The 23,185-nt window shown below is 41.0% G+C and overlaps 1 protein-coding gene and 1 pseudogene across 4 annotated transcripts in view; one reads left to right on the top strand and one right to left on the bottom strand.

The window, feature by feature from the left end:
* The window catches only part of TBC1D5 (TBC1 domain family member 5), a 741,088-nt gene that overhangs the window by 329,886 nt on the left and 388,017 nt on the right, over window positions 1–23,185 (bottom strand). The gene's annotated exons all lie outside the window — the stretch shown is intronic.
* The window catches only part of LOC133364811 (DNA polymerase delta subunit 2-like), an 80,233-nt pseudogene continuing 61,389 nt past the window's right edge, over window positions 4,342–23,185 (top strand).

Below are 23,185 nucleotides of genomic sequence, written 5' to 3'. Positions count from 1 at the left end.
GATCGTCACCTTGCAGTAGCGAGTGGGTTTGCGTGTTCCAGTGAACCCTACGAGAGATGCCGTCGGGAGACATGTACTCCCAGTAGGAACACCCATGGCAGTAAGGTCAAGGGACAGGAACCAGACAAAGAATGATCCAAGAATGTCCTCAACAGCAGAACAGGCAGAGGATAACAATGTGTATGTTACAACGGTTGTGAAGGTGGATGAAGGCTGCAGCAGATAAAAGACTTCCAATTGTCGTGGTATCCATGCCATTGGATCAAAGCCTTTTTCTGTCAAGACTGTGTGTTGATCGTTATGTGCTGATATCCCCACATAAAACAAATTCACGCACAGTGTGTTCCAACGAAATTATCTTGGAAGACAATCTTACTCGGCCACGAGTGATCGCCAATGAATGAATGATTAGAACAGCATGGCTGGTAATAAATCTACAAATACTATGGATCTTATTACATGAATCACCACCATGCAAATATGGTTTTTTGGCAGTAATATAGGAAGCAACCCAAAGAGGGGGAAAACAGAAATTCTTACTGTGAATTTCTATTCCTGGAGGTTCCTGAAGGGCAGTCCTAACCCCTGGGATGGCTGAAGGACTCACCCAGGGGAGGGACCATCCCTGCTCTCCAGACTGGATAGCAGAGGAAAGATGATCCCTCAACCCCATGAAGACTCCACCAGCTTAGCAGAAGAAGTAGACCAGACTGGTCTTCCACTCTGACAGGGTAAGTGGAACTTCAGAGAGGACTGAAAACATTAAAGAGAACAAACAAACTAATAAATATAAAACAAGAACTATTGTGAGCAGCAAAAGATAAGAATATGCCAGGAAACCCCCAAGAGACCCTAACTACCTCACCACATGTAGGGCGCTGGCAGAAGCTACTAAACCAGGCATGGCCAAGAGATCTGGAATGAAGAAGTGGAGTCCTGCCCTGCACCCTGAGAATAGAAATTCACGGTAAGAATTTCCATTTTTCCATGGAGGTTCCTAGAAACCTAACCCTTGGGATGTAACAGAGCAGAAAATACCAGGGCGGGATTCCCGACAGGTGGTCATTCATGTATCACTCTCTGCAGAACCTTACGTTGGAATGCTGCATCGGCAGATGGCCAGGAATCAATTTTATGGTGCCTAGAGAAAGTGGCTACCCTACAAATGTCTAAAATAGGGAAGTTACCCTTGAAGGTTGCTGAAGTAGAAGCCCTTTGCAGGGAATGTGCTGGAAGCCCTCCAGGAGGAATCTTCCCCTATGCCTGGTAAGCCAAAACAATTGCCTCCTTGAGCCAATGTGAGACTGAGGAAGGTGAAGCCTTATGCTCAGGGGAAATCCACCCAAAGGAAGCAAACAAACCCTCTGTCTTTCTGAATGTGGAACTTCGAGCCAGATAAAAACGGAGAGCCCTACAGACATCCAAAATATGCCACAATTTTTCCTTAGAAGATTTGGGCAAAAGGATGGCAGAACTATCTCTTGAGATCTATGCAACCAATAATTAATTTTTAGGATAAAGGAAGGGTCCAGTTGGAGAACCACCTTGCCCTGGTGAAAAATACAGAGTTGGCTATCTGAAGACAAGGCCCTCAGCTCAGAAACATGATGGGCCGAGGTAATGGCCACTGGAAAAATGGTCTTAAGTGTAAGGAACTTCAAGTCACAAGTGGATAAGGGCTCAAATGAAGGACCCATAAGTGCCAGTTCAGGTTCCACGTGGGGAAACAATGCACCACTGGAGGGTTCCATTGCCCAACCCCTTTAATAAATCAGTGAAACAATGGGTGTGTGGACAATGAAAAATCCCCTCTACAGCCCAGCACACTGCCTAAAAACTGCAGCCTTGTGCCATATCCAAGCCCTTATCCAACCCAGACGGGAGGAACCCCAGCATGTTGATCAGCTCCCTAGTGGAAGGTTCCCTCCCCCGGGCTTGGCACACTCAAGGAACACCTTCCAAGTGGGACTATATGCCTTGTTTGTGGAGGCCTTATGGGAAGAAAGAAGTGTGTACAGAACCTTCCCCGAGAACCCCATCTCCTTCGATCACTCAGCTGCCATGCTGTCAGAAGGAATACCTCTGGATGAGGATGAACAATGGGCCTCTCGAGCAGCAGTTTCTCCCAAAACGGTAGGCACCAAAACCTCACCCTGGACAAATGTAGGTGTTCTGGGAATCATGATCTCTTTGGCCAGTATGGAGCAATGAATATCACCCATCAGACCAACTGCAATGGCAAAATAGCATACAGATGTCCCCAAGGCCAATCTGTCACCAGGGCAGCCAAACCCCTGGCCCTCTCTGACTGGTGCCTTGAGAAAAAAATAATTGTCTGGGCATTGTGATGACTTGCAAACAGGTCCAGAATCGGGTAACCAAAGCACATGGTGACCTGGTGAAAAACCTGATGTAATTTCCACTCTGTATCCAAGATGGATGTTCTGCTGAGCCAATTTGCTGTCACATTCACCACTCCTGCAATGTGCTCTGCTCTCAGGGATCTGAGATGGGACTCAACCCAACTGAATAGAAGGGGTGCCTCCATCAGGGCTCTTGATCTCGTGCCTCCCTCATGATTCACATACGATTTGGTGGACACATTGCCGGTTCTCACCAGGACTTGGCATCCCTCTATGTGATGAATGAAGTCCAATAGTGCCCATCTCACTACCCACAGCTCCAACCAGTTGATGTTCCACTGGGTTTCGATGGGATACCATATGCCTTGTGTCACATAAGAGTGCAGATAAGCCCTCCAGCCTTGCATGCTGGCATCCAAGGTGCTCACTCTCCTGATCAGAGCCTCCAGCCTCACCAATTCCATCAACTGCTATGGAGGCAGCCATCACCTCAGAGATTTCTGCAGGCTCTGTGGGATCAGCACACTCTGGTTGCTTGACTGCGCGATCTGTTCCTGAAATAGGAGCAGCAACTGAAGAAGTGGGTGCGAGTGGAAAAAAACCAAACACTGCTGCACAAATTCTGTACCTTTCAAACACCCATGAAGTAAAGGGCAGTGACAACAGCAGCAAACTATTCAATCTTTCCCTTAAAAAATGGGGAACTGCATAAGGTAGTCAGTGCAGGCACAATCAGGAGTACAGGCAAAGTTCATTTCACATTTCAGTAAGTGTACATGATAAATTAAAATACTGAAGTTGAGTGGGAATTCATGCCACCAGCCTGAACCAGTTAAGCATTATATCGCTAACAAAATTAACCAGTGACAGCTATTAATCAAACCATGTGTGATGGTGGCAGTTCTAGATAGGTAAACCCAGAGCGACACCAATCACATAAAAAGAGGGGGTAAGAGTCCAATTTTAACAGCAAAGGGAAGAGGATGTACTCAGTTTACCACTGTAACTCTTGGCAGCCCATCTCCTCAAGTGCTCTCCAGAGACATTTCTCTGTCTCGTGCAAGACTGTCTACTCTGAGAGGCAGTGGTCTCCAGGGCCTCAGGCAGATGAACCTTACCATCATATTTTCTTTAGCCCTATATTCTTGCTTAACCCAAGTTGAGGAGACACTCAGTTCCTCAGGCTCAGGGGAAGGCCCCTGTGAGGGTCTTGGCTCTGTCTCTAGGGGGACCTAGAGTGTTGGTGTTGTGGGGTCTGTGTTGGATCTGATCCAGGGGGCTGCTGTCCATCAACCTCAAACTTAATGGAACCATGGTCACCAGCATCCAACTCAGATTGAGGAACCTGGCCTGGTACCTAAACTGGTGACTCTGCAGTTTATGATTTGGTGTCTTGGTCACTGCTACACTCTGGGTTCGTGACACTTATTAAATAGTTTTGTAGAAACTATTAAGTTCAAACTTTTTTATATACAATAGTCTAAATTAATAAAAGACAGCTACCTTAGCTCCATCCAATCTTTTTCTTAACTTTGACAAGGACTTTATCAATTTCATTTTAAAGAATCAGTTTGGAGATGAAGATGGTGGTTACTTGTATTAAAATATCAACAATTTAAGCTCAACATGTAGGTCTTAAACAACATATTATACTGATTTCATGAGTTTTAGCTACAGAATTAGCTGTAAATGTTTGTTTAAAATAATCTTTACAGATAAATGTAGATAAAATGTAAAGCATATCTGGTTGCAGAACAAACAACCTTTTACATCCGTTTCAGACCGACTAAAGGAAAGCATCATTAAATTAAAATGAATTCCACAATTTCACTTTTGTGTTGGAGAAATTGTGGACATAAAGGAACATTTTACCACTTGGTGATGGTCTTGCCCTGAAACCTTCTCATTCTGGACTCTAATTTTTACTGAAATTAGTAACGTCATGAAACAACCCCTGCAGACTCTTCTACAGGTAGGTATGTTAAATGTTTATGATGATTCTGTTGGCAAAATACTGTTTAAAGCTGTAGTAACTATGCTATTAGCAGCAGCAAAATTAACAACTGCAAAAAACATGGAAAGCATCACATTTAAATCTGCTGGAAATTTGGTATCAAGAAGTATGAACTATAGCATTCATGGAAAGCTGACTTACAAACTGAGAGCTATGAAGAAAGAAACTGAGTCTGATGACTTTGCAGGAATATGGAACTGCTTTATTGCATGTAACATGGACAATAACTTCACACCACCAGCACACACATGGAAATCCATGGAGGAATGATTTTAGCTAAGTGAACTAGTGTAAGACTTTTCCCTGGACTATATAACTTTTTAAAAAACTGAAGACTTGAGTTCATTCTATAATACATGCTCGAATCTTCTGACAATGCACAATCACAATTGTTTTAGTTATGTTTGTGTATTAATCTCAATAAATACATTTATAGAAGAATACCAAATACCAGAAGGAACTTCCTATTTTTTATCTGTTCTACAGACATGAAATACAATAAATGTTTCCATGTCAAGTTTAATTTGTTTTATCACTCTGAAATACACTAATACAGGAATTTAAAACAAAATTCTATATAGAATTGTAATCTATGCTTTGCAACACTGGTAAATCTCTTCCCATGAATTAGGAGAGCATTCTTAGCATGAGAAATGTTCTTAAATATGTTGTTCATTGCATTTCACATTATTTCTACTACACTAAGAAAATTATGTTGCCTATGTTTTCAAATACCCTGGGCTCTTACTGGGAGGAAGGGCGAGATACAACTTTAATAAATAAGTAAATAAATACCTAGGTGTTACCTATAGTAACTTCTGGTAGATTATGTTGCATGTATCAAAAATATATAATACTTTACTACATGTCTTCATCAGTTTATAAAAGTCAATGTCACTTCTGTTGCAGCCATTTTCTTTGTAGAAATAATGTTTACAATAAATGGAGTCTGTTCCTGTCCCAAAAATCTGGGGTGCAAACATGTTTATTTATTTCATTGTCAAAGTGCAATATAAAAGGAGCCTACTTTGCTGAGGCACAGAAAAAGTATTCAGTGCTGCATTAGTCTTTTGCCTGTCTTTTTATAGCAAAGTAATTTTATGGTATTTGTGTCGCAATGAAGGACAGAGATAAGCCAACTGTTTAGATTCCTCTCCTTTATGTTACGGCTTTGATCACTAACAATGCTGCAGGAACAGCCAACAGAAGGCTGACATTTCATAAAATATGCAGTGATAAAAACTAATACTGTAGCATCTGGGAACGATATATAAAATGCAGAAATACACCTAATAACTGTGATCTTAAATTACAAGTTACGAAAAGATAACTTGGAAGCACGCACATTAGAAAGATCAAGATTAAGGTTTCTGTGTGCTTCCGATCCTAAAAATGCTTAAAATATTAATCTCAAAAATATAATCAATAATTTGCCACAATTAGGTGCCTGGGAATTCTGCTTAAAAGTGATGCTATATATTTAGATAGCTACTGCTTACAGCCCTTATAAATTGTTTTTAACATTTTTCAGATGTTTTCCATCTTAAAACTACAAATCACATTTTTCTGAAAAGCTTTAATTTCCTTTCTACAGCAGAATATAAAAAAATCTTCAAATTATGTGGTTTACAGCCCAGTAAAATTCAAAGTCACATCTTAACATTACATGTGATGAGAAGAATGTGGACATGTCACTTCATTGCAAAGCCTGAAAAAAAGTAGGATGGAGATGACAAAGTGTGTTGGGCCAACCTGTTGTCCATGTTCCTTGCCCACCTCTCTTGCCTCTAACAGCACAGTCCAGACCTACTCATGGTCCACCTCTTCTACTCAAAAAGCACAGGACAGCAGAGCTTCTTCTAAGAAGATGAGGGTCTTGGATCACTGAATGGTGCAATAGAAGTATACATCCTTGGGTAAGCAGTGGCTATAGATTAGCAACACACCTGAGAAAACTGCAAAACAGGTAGGATGTAAATAAATGCTACAAGAAACATTTATTTTTCTTAATTTCAACTTGCTTTTTAGATGAGGTGAATGGATCATGTTTATTGCAGGTGCTAATATGGACCAGGATACCATCACAGCTATTTCTTCATTTTTCACAATTTAGCACCAAGAGATATTTAATTTAAGACAGTTAGTTTAATTCAATTGGGCTACATTTTAATCCAAGTGGGAACATAAATCATTAGGCTGGATCCAGAGGAGGGGAAGTGAAACTCAGCACACACAATGGAGCTTTTCTGGACTGTCTTCCCAAATGAAAACCTGCCCTGCCCCCTGAAGTCACTCCTACTGCTCAAGAGGTCCTATGGAATGGTATGGGTTGGGTTGGGACATAGGGCACAGCACCAATCTGCAGAATTTGGGAAGGCTCTTTGCACATACGAAAGTACATTTTTGCTCACACAAGGCATTATTGCACACAAGTGATTATCTTAACTCAAGACAGAAACAAAATTATTAAATTATACTACCCTTTCTTCCCAAGGAGTTCAAAATTGAAATATGTTTTCTCTGACCTCAAATACAAAAACTAAAATTATGTTTAAATACATTTATGTGAAATGTAATTCTATGCATGTGCATTTAGTAACAAATCCCACTGAATTCAGCTTACTCCCAGATAACGCTCCCAAAATTGCAGCCATGGAGTGCAAAACATTTGGATCTTGTTCCACACAAATGTGTTCACAGCTACAATATATATATATTTTTAAAAGCTCTCAGATACCAACTCTCAACAAAATAATTTCTACAATAGTCTCAAGAAGTTATGTAGGAAAGTTACTTTTCAGAGTCAAGATTAACAGCCACAGTAAATACCCACAGCTTTCAATGTCTAACAGGAGCAAAATCTTTTTTTTCTTTTTTTTTTGTGATCTCTACTCTACTAGTTATCAGGTAAAACTATGGATGCCAGGAAAAGAAAGCCTTAATTTGTGTATGACTCTATTATCCATCTGAAAAACCCAGCAACAGTTAAGTATGTAGGAGGCAATTGTCCTTGTGTTGATAATTGGCACCTGAATTTAGGTATTTCACTGCTTAATCTACACCCACCTCCCTGTTATTCTGATCATAGTTTTATGTCACTCAATGGAGACACACACTTTCTCCTCCTCATATTTACATCAATGCTTTTTAATTTAAAAAAAAAACTGTTGTAATAAGTGAAAAACGTGGTATCAGCATCCTTCTACAGCATCCACTGCACAAATAATGGTATTACCTTACAGGTCTGAAAGTAAACAGATACTGATATTCATAATAGTCTTACTAAACATTTTATGTAAATTATGGTTTTATATTTGCAAACAGCAACCTATAGTTCCTCTTTATCATCATTACTGCTAATGTAAATCTACAACAATTTGTGCAAGTTCCACTGGGGGTAGGGGAAGCTGTATATAATGATTTCTAAATTTACACTTACATTGTTGCTGGTGCAAGCCACACTACTACTGCAGGCCAGCATAGGCTGAGTTACAGGTTAAGCACAGTTGACATTGATAATAATAAATAATAATAAATTTTATTTTTCAGCCGCCTATCTGTCCGGGTTAGGGACACTCTAGGCGACGAACAACAAGAGTAAAGCAATACATATACATATCAACATAGTCAATTTTAAACTAGAAAACCATCCATTAATTCAATTATAACATAAAGTTAATCTGTCCCAAGGCTCAGCGATAGCTGGACAAGGAGGGAGCATGTCTGAGATCCAAAGGGAGGGAGTTCCAGAGGGTGGGGGCCACAACAGAGAATGCCCTCTCTCTGGTCCGTACCAGCCTAGCTGTTCTCACCGGTGGGACCGAGAGAAGGTCTTGCGAGGCTGATCTCGTCAGGCGGCACAATCGGTGATTCTGGAGGCGTTCCTTCAGATATACTGGGCCGAAACCGTATAGGGTTTTAAAGGTCAACACCAACACCTTGAATTGGGCCCGGTAGACAACTGGTAACCAGTGAAGATCTAATAACACTGATCATGATAAAGTACGAATATTAATTGCTCTAATAGGTCTTTACTTTATTGCAGAGTTTGCATGGTTCTAACAGTCACACACAAAACCCCCCAGTAAGTTCGTCTTATCTTTATATGCTGGCATTTCAGTTCTGAAGACACTGGTTAAAATTTAAGGCATTTAACAGTCCTTAGTACAGTGCATAGTCTTCCCACCACAGAGTATGCACCATTGTTTTATATATCTTGCAGTTACATATTTATAGACCAACACAAATATCTGACAGTAGGACAGGCAGAGCTATATTCAAAAGACTCAAAAGACTCTGGAGTGACAGACGGGGGCTGAAACTGCAACTGTGTCTGTACAGGTGTTTAACACTTAGGTAACAAATAAAGAGTTATGTATTTGTGACTCTGAAATACACTTCAGACTAGTAATACAAATTTCTTCACGCAAGAACTTTGCTTCTTCATCACTTGCTACTACCAACTCTTTTGTTGGTACTCACCATATGTAATAGGAGAAACTAATCCATTCTAATTAATCACTTCTAATACTACAATCCTATATGCGCTTAACTGAAAGTAAGGTCACTGAATTCAAAGAGGCTTACTCTTGAGCAGACACATATAGGACTACACTGTAAACCTGTTTACTTGAAATTAAATCCCAGTGAGTTCAAAAGAATTTACTTCATTGTAAATAGACTTAGGGCTGCAGAGTGAGTGGCATATTACTGTGCCTAGAGAACACGTTCCTAGTGGTGCTGAAATAAAGTTTATCAAGTCACAACATTATGAATATTGCTGGTCCTGCAAGTACTGAAAGACCACCCGGACATAGTGTACGCAATGCTATGAGGTTTCAAATGTCATAGAACATGTCATTTATCAGGTGCTGAAATACTCCAAATTGACATACTATGTTTCACACCCAGCTTCAATTCATCCCATTCTATTATCAAAACAAGATTATAAGTCCCCTGCAGATCCAATTTGGTGCAGACAGGTGCATGTTCAGGCAAAACGTTTACTGATCATAACAGTTGGATTCTTTGAGGTGACAGTGTTCTTGGTGTAATAATCATTACAGAGTCTGAGTTTTATGGATTTCAGCCACACAAAGAGAAGAGGAGCTGACATGGACAAGGTGGAGGGGTGGATAAAGCCATGCTGTAGATTTTTATCAATGAACTCCCATTATACAACTAAATAACACAGGTGCCTCACAGGCTACCAGGTCCCTGAAATAAAGTGAAAGGTACAATAGCAATGCTAGTGTGAGGGCAGAGTTATCAGCTTCAACAGGACTAACTGCATAAAGTAAGTCCCAGTATTTGGGGGCATGTGCATCACTGGGGAGCTCATGGGATACTGTGTGCATCATAAAGGTCTTCCACTGTAAACTGTGTTTGGACCAGAAATCCAAGATACATGCTTTCCTGGAGATGGTGGTATCATGGGTTCTCAGCAAGGGAACCCCCCCCCAATACAAGAGCAAAATGACTGGATAATTCCACATTGTATGATTTCTGTTCTCAATGCTATTGGCTCACCATAACTAATGGGCTACTCCAGTGTGGATGACATGCTGAGATGAGAGGCCAATTTTCACTCAGTGCACTCTTGCCAAGACTCAGTAGGAAGTGCTCTTTCATGAAGGCAGTATCCATAAAGTCACTGGATGCCCTGGAATTTGGAAGATAGTAGCCTAGTGGGGACAGGCACAATGTGGGATCTCAGATTACTCTTCATCTGTCCCTCACCTGTGGTTCCCACAATAGTGAGGGCAGAATTTCCCCTGTACAGCCAGAATTGATCTTTTTGACAGTAGACATTAGCAAGCGTCCTGACTGGAGCCAGGCTCTGCCCAGCAACATAGGCCCTGGCTTCACTACAACTGTGAGCAGTATCACTGAGACAGAGGAGGATCAGGAGTGAGTTGACTCCTGCAGGTGGCCTGAACAGCCTTACTCAATTTGAAGGCTCAAGTTAATCAGTTCAGGAAGGTGCAGGGCTTCTTCATTTGTGCTGGCTTGTCCAGAATGTCATCTTACAAACTTCTAAACTAGTCCACTATGGCAGATTCATGTCAAACCACATCCTGGGCCAGAAGGTGAAAAGAGATCAAATATTCCAAGAGTGATCCAAACAGTCAGCAGAGGCATTGGTTGGGGAGCTTCCTTTTTCTGAGGATTAGAAAAAGTTTTGAAAAGTTCACTCTCATACTCTGCATAACTGCTCCTGAGAAGATCAGGTAGCATGAAACATGGAATCACCCATCCTGAAGCCCCGCCCCTTTAGCTAGTTGAGTAAAAAACCCCACCTTAAGAACATAAGAAGAGCCTGCTGGATCAGGCCAGTGGCCCATCTAGTCCAGCATCCTGTTCTCACAGTGGCCAACCAGATGCCTGGGGGAAGCCCGCAAGCAGGACCCGAGTGCAAGAACACTCTCCCCTCCTGAGGCTTCCGGCAACTGGTTTTCAGAAGCATGCTGCCTCTGACTAGGGGGGCAGAGCACAGCCATCATGGCTAGTAGCCATTGATAGCCCTGTCCTCCATGAATTTGTCTAATCTTCTTTTAAAGCCATTTAAGCTGGTGGCCATTACTGCATCTTGTGGGAGCAAATTCCATAGTTTAACTATGCGCTGAGTAAAGCAGTACTTCCTTTTGTCTGTCCTGAATCTTCCAACATTCAGCTTCTTTGAATGTCCACGAGTTCTAGTATTATGAGAGAGGGAGAAGAACTTTTCTCTATCCACTTTCTCAATGCCATGCATAATTTTATACACTTCTATCATGTCTCCTCTGACCCGCCTTTTCTCTAAACTAAAAAGCCCCAAATGCTGCAACCTTTCCTCGTAAGGGAGTCGCTCCATCCCCTTGATCATTCTGGTTGCCCTCTTCTGAACCTTTTCCAACTCTATAATATCCTTTTTGAGATGAGGCGGCCAGAACTGTACACAGTATTCCAAATGTGGCCACACCATAGATTTATACAACGGCATTATGATATTGGCTGTTTTATTTTCAATACCTTTCCTAATTATCCCTAGCATGGAATTTGCCTTTTTCACAGCTGCCGCACACTGGGTCAACATTTTCATCGTGTTGTCCACTACAACCCCGAGGTCTCTCTCCTGGTCGGTCACCGCCAGTTCAGACTCCATGAGCATATACATGAAATAAAGATTTTTTGCTCCAATATGCATAATTTTACACTTGTTTACATTGAATTGCATTTGCCATTTTTCTGCCCATTCACTCAGTTTGGAGAGGTCTTTTTGGAGCTCTTCGCAATCCCTTTTTGTTTTAACAACCCTGAACAATTTAGTGTCGTCAGCAAACTTGGCCACTTCACTGCTCACTCCTAATTCTAGGTCATTAATGAACAAGTTGAAAAGTGCAGGTCCCAATACCGATCCTTGAGGGACTCCACTTTCTACAGCCCTCCATTGGGAGAACTGTCCGTTTATTCCTACTCTCTGCTTTCTGCTTCTTAACCAATTCCTTATCCACAAGAGGACCTCTCCTCTTATTCCATGACTGCTAAGCTTCCTCAGAAGTCTTTGGTGAGGTACCTTGTCAAACGCTTTTTGAAAGTCTTGATCAATCATTGGGGAAATCTGATGGCCAAACTTCCATGTAAATCTGGAAGTGAGCCTAGAAGCTTGGAAGGAGCCCTGGATTACCATCAAATTTGTCCAACAGATCTGGACACCTATCCCATGAGGGTGCAGGTGTTGGCCTATCCAGTTGTGATCTAATGACATCCCCAATGATTGGTCAAGGTGTGTTTTATATTCAGCCTGCTGAAGGTGCTGTAAGATGGGAAGCCCACAAGCAGACATGTGGGCTACTGCTGCTGTTCCCCAACAACTTGTATTCAGAGGCAGGGTAGGTCTCATCCTGGAGGTAACATATAACCATAATTAGTAGCTAATGATAGCATTATCCTCTATTAAGTTTTGGCCAAGATGAATTTTTGCTCAAGATATCCACAAAATGTCCTTCTTTTAAAAGTATTCAAAATTTAAAAACGTAAGAAGAGCCTGCTGGATCAGGACAGTTGCCCATCTAGTCCAGCATCCTGTTCTCAAAGTGGCCAACAAGATGCCTAAGGAAAGCCTGCAACCAGGACCTGAGTGAAGAGCATTCTCATCTTCTGCAGCTACCAGCAACTGGTTTTCAGAAGCATACTGCGTTTGACTCTGGTGGCAGAGCACAGCCAGCATGGCCAGTAGCCACTGATAGCCTTATACTTCATGAATTTGTCTAATCCTCAAGCCATCCAAGTTGGTGGCCATCATTATCTCTTGTAGGAGTGAATTCTAGTTTCACTACACACTGCATGAAGAAATACTTTCTTTTGTGTATCCTGAATCTTCCAACATTCAGCTTCATTGAATGTCCACATGTTCTCATGTTATGAGAATTTTCTTCTCTATCTACTTTTTCCATGTCGTGCATAATTTTATACACTTCTATCATATTGCCTCTAATTTTTCTCTAAACTAAAAAGTCCCAAATGCTGCAACCTTTCCTCATAGGGGAGTCGCTCCATCCCCTTGATCATTCCAGTTGCCCTTTTCTGAACTTTTTCCAGCTCCACAGTATCCTTTATGAGGTGAGATGACCAGAACTGTACAAAGTATTCTATAGATTTGTATCATGGGACTTTTATTTTTAATACCTTTTTAATATTTTCAATATAATATTTTCAAAATATTTTCAAATATTTTCAATATTTTTCTTTTTGCCTTTTTTACAGCCGCCACATGGGTTGAATCTTCACCAAGCTATACACTATGAACCCAATGTGTCATTCCTAGTCAGCAACTGCTAGTTCAGACCCCATGAGCGTATATGTGAAATCAAGAGTTTTTGCTCCGATATTCTTAACTTCACACTTGTTTACACTGAACTGCATTTGCCATTTTACCGCCCATTCACTCAGTTTAGAGAGGTCTTTTTGGAGCTCTTTGCAATCCCTTTTTGTTTCAACAACCTTGAAATATTTAGTATCGCCAGCAAACTTGGCCACCTCACTGTCACCTGCTCAACTCCAGATCATTATGAACAAGTTAAAAAGCACAGGTTCCAGTATCGATCCTTGGGGGACTCCACTTTCTAAATCCCTCCCTTGGAAGAGTTGTGGAGTGGGCTGTGCCCCAGTTTCTCATCATCCACCTGGAGGGTAATGACTTGGGTTTGTTGAAGGGCAAGGCCCTAATCGAGCAGGCGTGTAATTACCTCCGGGCCATTGCACTTCACTGGCCAGGGGTGCACTTGGTGTGGTCGGACATCCTGTCAAGCAGGAAATGGAATTGCACTGGTGACCCAAGGGGGATGGACAGGGCCCACAAAAAGGTTAACAGACAAATCAAGAAGGCTCTGAGGGACTCTGGGGTTTTTGTTATTCATCATGCAGAGATAAGACACGATAGGTTGGAGCTGTTTTGGCCAGATGGTGCATATGGCTGACGTGGGCAATGATATCTTGCTGATGGACCTGCAGAGGGGCCTACATGAGATTCTTATCAGGTGTGGGGTAAAGGAAGACTAAGCAGAGGCTTGTCTCCCTTCGGTGGCAAAGTAGTGCAGGAAAAATTTAAAAGGGGAAGGGCAGCTAGGTGACACCTTTGGGGTGGATAGGCGGTCCAGAGGCCTTCAGCTCAGGGCTATATGACCCAGCGGCAGAATATGGGCCACCTTTGGGGCCAATGTGCCTCATCCTCTTGGAGCTTCAGGGCACTGAGGGGCAGTGATATGGGTTGGACCCCCTACACATCTTCAGGGAGTGGCCTGAGCTGGGCTCTGGCACAGGGGCAGGCCCTGGGTCAGACAGGGTTTGGTTGCCCTATAGCTGCAAGCAAGCTTTGTCTGGTTCATCAGGATGCCCCCGCACTTAATTTCCCCTCTGCTGGTTCATTATTCTAATTGGATTCTATTTAATAAAGTGGCCCATGATTTAACCCAAGTAATGGTGTCTGTGTCTTATTTTGGCATTAGACCGCAACAGAAGACTCACTAGGAGCATCTGGTTAATGATTTGAAGAAGAACCTGAAATGATGCATGAAGAGGCACAGTGAACTGACAGTAGCGGATAAGACCATGGGAACATGCCTTCCCTTTAATAATAAAGTGTATAAAAGGCAAGGTTTTATAGCACTCATTATCCTTCAGCTCTGCTGGAGTGGGGAGTTGAAGAAAGCAGAAGAACCATCCATCTATTCCACCCAGGACATCTGATGGGTGATGTATAATGACATGTATTTTCAGGGTGTTTTTTTACTTTGACTCTCTAATGTGACTTATTTTAACACAATCTCTCATCTATTGTAATTTGTTTTAACTAAGATATGCCTTTGAAGTCTTATACTCTGATGTTAAATGGATATCCAGCAACTTCTTTCATGCTGATATGTATTCCTATTTTTCTGCAATGATGGCTAAAGCCATCTAGAATATATTTTATTAGTTGTAGTGTGCAAGATATGAATAAATACCATGTATTATAAAGATTCTTTTGCTGTCTGAGGTCTGACTCCCAAATAGAAAATTTCTGGTACCTCCCTAGACTCAAGAAAGCTTGAGTAGGACCTCCTCTATCCTCCACCTGCACTGGACAACTGATAACCTGTGAGCATAGGTGAACTAATGTTTGACATACAAGAACTCTATGTAGATAAGGAGGAAGGGAGAAAACAAAAACCCTCAACCCTGTGCATTCACAAGAAAGGGACCAGCCTTGCCGGTATCACTCCCTTCCTGCAAATGTTAGTTCAGGTTCAGGGATCTGCCCTATATCTCTTACTGTGAAGACAGATGCAAAAAAATTCATTTACCTTCTCTGCAATCTCCTTATCCTGCTTTAGCACACCTTTCACTCCCTTGTCATCTAAGGGTCCAACTGCCTCCCTAAATGGTCTCCTGCTTTGAACGTATTCAAAGATTTTCTTTTGTTGGTTTTTATGTTCTTAGTAATGTGCTCCTCAAATTCTTTTTTAGCATCCCCTATGTCTTCTTGCATTTGTTTTGCCAGAGCTTGTGTTCCATTTTATTTTCTTCATTTGGACAAGCCTTCCATTTTTCAAAGGAAATCTTCTTGCCTCTAATAGCTTAACCATGCTGGCATCTTTTTGGCCCTGGTGGTACCTTTCCTGATCTGTGGTATACACTCCAGTTGAGCTTGTATTATTGTGCTTTTACAACTCCCAAGCATTTTGGAGTGATTTTACCCTTTGGACTTTGCCTTTCAACTTTCTTTTTACCAATCCCTTCATTTTGGGGAAGTTCCCTCTTTTGAAGTCAAATGTGACCGTGTTGGATTTTCTTGGCCACTTACATCTATGTTTAATTTAACAGCACTGTAGTCACTGTTCCCAATCGGTTTTACAACACTTACAACTTGCACCAGGTCCTGGGTGCCACTTAAGATTAAATCCAGGACCACCACTCCCCTGGTCAGTTCCATGGCCAACTGTTCTAGGGCACAGGCATTTAGGATATCTAGCAATTTTGTTTCTTGTCATGACTGGGATGCATATGTAGCCAGTTTATGTCAGGTTAAAGTCATCCATTACTACAACATTACTATAGTTGAAGTCACCCATTACTACAACATTTCCCAATTTGGATGCTTCCTTGATTTCATTTCCCATCTCAAGATCTCCCTGAGCATTTTGTTTGGGGGACAATAGAACATGTCCAGTACTAAGTTACTCTTGGGGCATGATATTACCACCCACAATGTTTCTGTGGAGGCATCTGCCTTTTGGGGTTTCTAGCTTGCTGGATTCAATGCTCTTTTTCATGTACAGAGCAACACCAGCACCACTATATCCTTTTCTGTCCTTTCTATATAGTTTATATCCAAGGGTAACCGTGTCCCACTGGTTTTCTTTGTTCCACCAGGTTTCTGTTATCCTCACTATATCAATGCTGTCCTCTAAAACCAAGCACTCCAGTTCGCCCATCTTGGTTCTGAGGCTTCTAGCATTAGCATATAGACACTTGTATACAGTTTCTCTCTCTTCAAGTGTCTTTGGAACTTTTGGTTTGGCCTGTGGTAACTTTGCCTTTCTGAATGGCTATTCTGTGCCCCTGCACTCGCAATGCCTAGGTCTAGGCCTACTCCATTTAAATTTTCATCTCTTTTTGTCTTTATCCCTGGGGAGATTTATTCCGAACCGGATCCTCCTCAGCTCCTGTTGGCTTTTACCCCTCAATCAGTTTAAAAGCTGCTCTGTCACCTTTTTGATTTTAGGTGCCAGCAGTCTGGTTCCATTCTGGTTCAAGTGGAATTTAAAGTTAAACTCTGGTTGATCTTATGATACGCATAGACTGGAAGCACAATCTAGTGTTGTCTGCACTTCTCCATTCGGTTTAATGTTTGGGAACAGTGTATACACAAAATTCCTATGCATGAGCCAAGGAGTATCATCAACGATTCTTAGACCTGATAAAAATTTCCTGAGAGCATTAGTTTTATGACCATTTCACATGTAAGATTAATCTATTTCCAACTAGTTAAGAATAAGAGAGCTAAATATTTCATTTATTTGTATTATCTCATAATCACTTTCAAATTTATACCAGTCAGTTAAGATCCCTACATCATCTAAACATGTAAAGAGAATTACACTTTCATTTCAAGCAAACGCATGTAATGAAAAATGCTTTTGAGATTACCTAACTCAAGACCATGCTAGATAATATTAAAATCACATGCAAATGTGAAGGAGTAAAACACTAAACAATCAAATTTCTCAACTTGCCTTTTGACAGTTCCAAAACCCATGCATGAATCCAGAACAACTTTCTGCCCCAAGTCTGGTCAGTAAAAAAAATTGAGGTTAACCTTTAATTTTTAATGTCACCTGGAGCCAGCGATTGCTTTTTCTAATGCAAGTGACAGATAAACAGAAAAACACTCCCAAGATGATACACAAAGCACCACATGCCATAAGTGCATTTTTATTTTTATACCAACTCAATTTCTCAAATGGATAACCGATGTTCCTACTAATTTACATTAGGAATTGAGTGAGGCATGAAAATTGTTGTGAAGCATAGGCACACTAATTCACTGTATAGGGTGTAGAATTCCTATTGCAACTCTAAGCAAAATAAAATAATTTTAAAGCTGATCTTCTATTTACCAATGGAATTATAGTGTGCCTTTAGAAATAGTGAACTATAACAGTGAGAGCAGAAAACAACTTGGGGGGAGAGAAGTGGGGGGGTCATAAAAACAAAAGTGATTTTGGGGAGAGGGATGGGTGGGGTGGATGAGCGAAGTGGAGCATGCCCTTAGAAAATAAATACATAAAGATTATTAGACTAAAATTTCTCATGAACTTGGTTCTCTGTTTAATAAATCGGTGATGTCTGATGCTAAGATGGCTCTGTTTAATGTTTTTGAGATGAAGCGCTCTTCACTCCAAAAAGGAACCTTTTGAGGCTTTTTTTATGTTGGCAGCCATGTTTAAAATCTCAGCACACTCGAAACAAAGGTTGATGCCAAGGGACAATGAGAGCTACCAAAGACTTTGTAAGTTGGCCTTAACTGAAAAATTAAAAACCAATCCATTCTAACAGTGCCACACAAAAATACTTTTATTGAACACTGACTACTATTTATTTCAGTGTTTAATAAGGACTTGTCTCTTAAACACATTTTAGTGGTCACGAATTATTTTGTACAATGCCCTGACCTTTGATACAGATTTATATATTCTATATTGTAAATTATATAGGGATGTAAGATCCTGATTAATCTCCCACATACTTTCCGCTGGGGAACTCAGCTGAATTCCATGTTTCAATTTTAATGGCATACTCTAGTCCTAAAATTACAGATAGTCAATTTCCTCGTTATAGCCATCAAAACAAGGTCACAATTATTTAAGGGAAGGTTAGTTCCAAGTCATGGTTGTCTGCATCATTAAACTATTTCTGATAGTTCATGGATTTTATTATACTCTTATTTTAAAAGGTACAATTTGTGTGCATGTACAATAGGTTGCTAGTTCTGTTTTTGCCTGGAGACTCCAGATGTTTTCGGTTCTCTCTGGGTCTCTGGGTGAGTCACCTTAAACTCCAGATTGTCAGCTTTCATTTTTTAAAAAATTAAGTTTCTAGATGGTCTGGTGCAAGAGATATACACCAAAATGTCACATACACCTGCAACTTCTGCAAAATGAGTTTGTAGCAGGCTGCTCTAACCCCGCCCTCTCCAGTTTGTAGCCAGTAAGTGAAGTCAGGGTTGTGATTGACAAGGCAATACCTAGACCACATTGCAAGGTCACAAAACCTATTTTTTCCTGCTTATCTGAAAATCTCATAAATTGAGTAAAAATATAGCTTTCAGTCTTTTCCGCTCTTGTGAGCAGGAGTCAAACAAGTTTACATTTCCCTGGGCTGTTGAAGAGGGCGGTGTTTTGAAAATCTTCCCAATATGAAGTTTTAACCCTATACTCGCTTTTCTGGGAGTAAAGCTGCAATGCTAATCTCACATACCTAGAGTAAACCCCATTGAATTCAATAGGACTTACTTTTGAGGAGATATGGCTAGGATTGTGCTGTAAATTAATTGGACTTTGGAGTGAACATACCAAAGGATTGTGTTTGTAAACCTTTCTCTCCCCCTCCAAATCCTATTTTTAAAGCAATTAAGCAGGGCTTACTTAGGTATCACTGCTTTTATTTTGTAGGAAACTAATACTGATTTTATTTTTTTTAAAAAAATGTTCTGCAATGACCAACTGGTTTTGACAATAAACTATTATATGGGGGGTGTATTTTTACATCTCCAGTGTGTGTATATATATGGAGACTTTACAACAACCCTGTAAGGTACGGTTGCAGACTGGAAACCAAGGCAGCTCACAATAAGAAATAAATCCCTTTAAAATTCAACAACTATAAAAACAAGTATAAACAGTTGAGGCATGTTTCTGAATTTTTGGTTGAGTGAGTGACCTCCCTTATCATTTGAGGTTGCAGTCCTGCGCACACTTTCCTGGTCGAGTAAGCCCCACTGAATACATTGGGACTTGCTACTAAGTAAACATGCATAGGACTGCACTATAAATATATTTACGGGTAGTGTAAAAATAAATACCTTTGACAGTCATGCTTATATAAATATTTCTTTATACTATGCCCCAATAAGTATCTGATCTCACACTATGGCTGTACATTATTTCTTCTACATTTTAAGTGTTCCTTTCTTCATGGGGTGGTCATGGTTCCCCTCTGTTGTTTTCATCCTGAGCAGGAGACTAGGCTGAGAGATGGTGAGTATGCCATGGTTACCCAGTAAACCTATTTTAAAAAAATTAATTAAAACTATATACATGCAGGCAAAGTTTATTAAGTAGATCCACACAATACACACAATACATTTAAAGCACATTCAACTCGCATTTAAAGCACATGACTTCCCCTAACATTTTTAAAAGCTTTAAAAACATTTTTTTTAAGAAAAAGTTTAAAAACATATTAAAAAGCAATTTCAACACAGACGCAGACTGGGATAAGGTCTCAACTTAAAGGACTTGTTAAAAGAACAAGTTCCTTATCACTTGAGGCTGCAGTTTTCCCTGGTTGAGTAAGCCCCATTGAATACATTGGGACTTGCTTCTGAGTAAACAAACATAGGATTGCACTATAAATATCTTTACAGGTTATATAAATAAACATATTTGATAGTCATGCTTATATAAATATTTTCATAGAATCATAGAATAGTAGAGTTGGAAGGGGCCTATAAGGCCATCAAGTCCAACCCCCTGCTCAATGCAGGAATCCAAATCAAAGCATTCCCGACAGATGGCTGTCCAGCTGCCTCTTGAATGCCTCCAGTGTCGGAGATCCCACTACCTCTCTAGTAATTAGTTCCATTCTTGTATGGCTCTAACAGTTAGGAAGCTTTTCCTGATGTCCAGTCGAAATCTGGCTTCTTGCAACTTGAGCCCATTATTCTGTGTCCTGCACTCTGGGATCATCGAGAAGAGATCCCGGCCCTCCTCTGTGTGGCAACCTTTCAAGTACTTGAAGAGTGCTATCATATCTCCCCTCAGTCTTCTCTTCTCCAGGATAAATATGCCCAGTTCCTTCAGTCTCTCCTCATAGGGCGTTGTTTCCAGTCCCCTGATCATCCTTGTTGCCCTCTTTTGAACCTGTTCCAGTTTGTCTGCATCCTTCTTGAAGTGCAGAGACCAGAACTGGACACAGCACTCAAGATGAGGCCTAACCAGTGCTGAATAGAGGGGAACTAATACTTCACATGATTTGGAAACTATACTTCTGTTAATGCAGCCTGATATAGCATTTGCCTTTTTTGCAGCCACATCACACTGTTGGTTCATATTCAGCTTGTGATCAACAACAATTCCAAGATCCTTCTTGCATGTCGTACTGCTGAGCCAAGTATTCCCCATCTTATAACTGTGCATTTGGTTTCTTTTTCCTAAGTGTAGAACTTTGCATTTATCCCTGTTGAATTTCATTCTGTTGTTTTCAGCCCAATGCTCCAGCCTATCAAGGTCCCTTTGAATTTTCTTTCTGTCTTCCACGGTATTAGCTATGCCCCCCAATTTTGTATCATCTGCAAATTTGATAAGCATGCTCTGTACCTCCTCATCCAAGTAGTTAATAAAAATGTTGAAGAGCACTGGGCCCAGGACCGAGCCCTGTGGTACTCCACTCATTACTTCCACCCAGTTTTGTCATGCTGTGTCCCTATAAGTATCCAATTGCATACTATGGTTGTACAATACTTCCTTTACATTTTAAGTATGCCTTGGGGTAGTCATGGTTCTCCATTGTTTTCATCCTGAGGGGCAGATAGGCTGAGAAATGGTGAGTAGCCCATGGTCACCCACTACACTTTATAGTTTATTTCCATTTTGAAAAATTAATTAAAACAATTTACATGCAGGCAAAATTTATTAAGCAGATTCACACAATATGTGTAAAGCACATCCAACTCGCATTTAAAGCGCATGACTTCCCCTAAAGAATTCTGGGAAGTGTCATTTCCCCCTCACAGTTATAGTTCTCACCACTCTTAACAAACTGCAGTTCTCATGATTCTGTGGTGGGATTCATGTGCTTCAAATGGGTGTTGAATGTGCTTTAAAGGAATGGTGTGGATCTGCCCTAGGTATGATGTTCATTCAAGAGTGAATTGAAAAGAACAATTTTAAAAGATACTTCTTACTCTTACTCATTTTTCAGACCTCTTTCTGAAGTAAAGGGTCAAATCTGTAAAAACATTTGGAGCAGCCACATTAAAAGATAAGGGCAGGGTATTCCAGGCAGGGGGTTGCCAACCCTGCTTGGATATGGACGTCTTTGCAGAAGAACCCTAGTCAAGGTTTACCAACAGCACAGTCCAAACTATATCTACTTAGAAGTCAGTCCTGTTGAGTTCTATGGGGCTTAATCCCTTAGTAAGTGTGTTTAGAATTGCAGCCTTCAGGAGCCTCCATCTTTACTCCCCAAAGCTCCCATCTAACATCTCCACAACACTAGGCTCCTTTGTCTGTGCTGTGGCCTTCTGGTGACTGCCCTAGCCTGAAGGCACTTAACCCTTCTTGCTGAAAGCAAGTAGGCTAGATTAAATGTTCCCTACCCAGGCTCATATATATAAAAGATAAAAGATAAACGGCATTTTGTCAAAAGTATTTTTGTCTACATTTTATACCTCATCCTTGGTTTTCCAAGCTTGGCATGGAATGCTTCTCATACAGAATTAATTTGAAATGCTGCATATTTATTATCATAATCATCATATTCAAAATAAAAAAATATATGTACCGCCTTCAAGTTGATTCCAACTTATGGTGACCCTATGAATAGGGTTTTCATGAGGCTGAGAGGCAGTGACTGGCCCAAAGTCACCCAGTGAGCTTCATGGCTATGTGGGGATTTGAACCCTAGTCTCATTTTGTTCTCACAACAACCCTATGAGATAGTAGGTTAGACTGGCCCAGGCAGGGTTATTCAGTGAGCAAAAATGATGCAAATAGGATCTCTTTTAATTGTGCTATCGACCTGCTTACTTCCACTCTGACTGGGGGATCTTGCAGCATGGGGAAGAGATGGGGGCACATCACAGCTGAAGTTCACCCATATAGGAGCATTATCTCTTGTTTATTACAGAGACGCCTGTTGCAGGTTTTGCTGCTGACAGCAGCAGTCAGTTAGTGCGGCCACTTGAGTCACAGCTTGTTGATCCTGAGGAGGCAAAACTAGAAAGTGAGGTTCAGAAAGGAGGCCCTGTGCATGAGGAGGAGGAGGGCATGAAGCAGTGCCAGTTGCCCACAGCCACATCTGCAGAACAGCAAGTACCATGGTTTGGCTTTGAGAAAGCTTGTACATTTGTGAGCCAGAGTGGGAAAAATGTTGTTGTACGATGCAATTACTGCCTTCCAAGGATCAAAAATCTGAGATCAGCTGTTTCCTCCTCATCCAATGTGAAGAAACATTTTGAGGTAAGCCTTTGTCATGCTGGTCCTCAAAGAGTGTCCATTGTCTATTTATGTTTAAATTGTGAAGTTCCTCTTCCATTTTTTCTTGGATTCATGCTTTGTTCTTCTTCCTCAGAGGGCACACCCTGAGAAGCTGAGAGCAATTGAAGAAGCAATAAAGGCAAGGAGACGTGGCCTTCCTGAACCAATGCATGACACCCCTCCTCCCAAAATGCTGAAGCAGCAGCAGACAACCCTTGAGAGGTGGGGATCTGGCAGGGAGCCTGTCACCCAGAGCAATCTCGACAGGAGAATCATTGATTTCATTGTAGAGGAGACATTACCACTTC

Source organism: Rhineura floridana, chromosome 10, assembly GCF_030035675.1.
Source record: "Rhineura floridana isolate rRhiFlo1 chromosome 10, rRhiFlo1.hap2, whole genome shotgun sequence".
In the NCBI taxonomy this organism is placed as follows: domain Eukaryota; kingdom Metazoa; phylum Chordata; class Lepidosauria; order Squamata; family Rhineuridae; genus Rhineura; species Rhineura floridana.
Note: the sequence above shows the minus strand (reverse complement) of the source record. Positions and strands in the feature narration are given on the sequence as shown.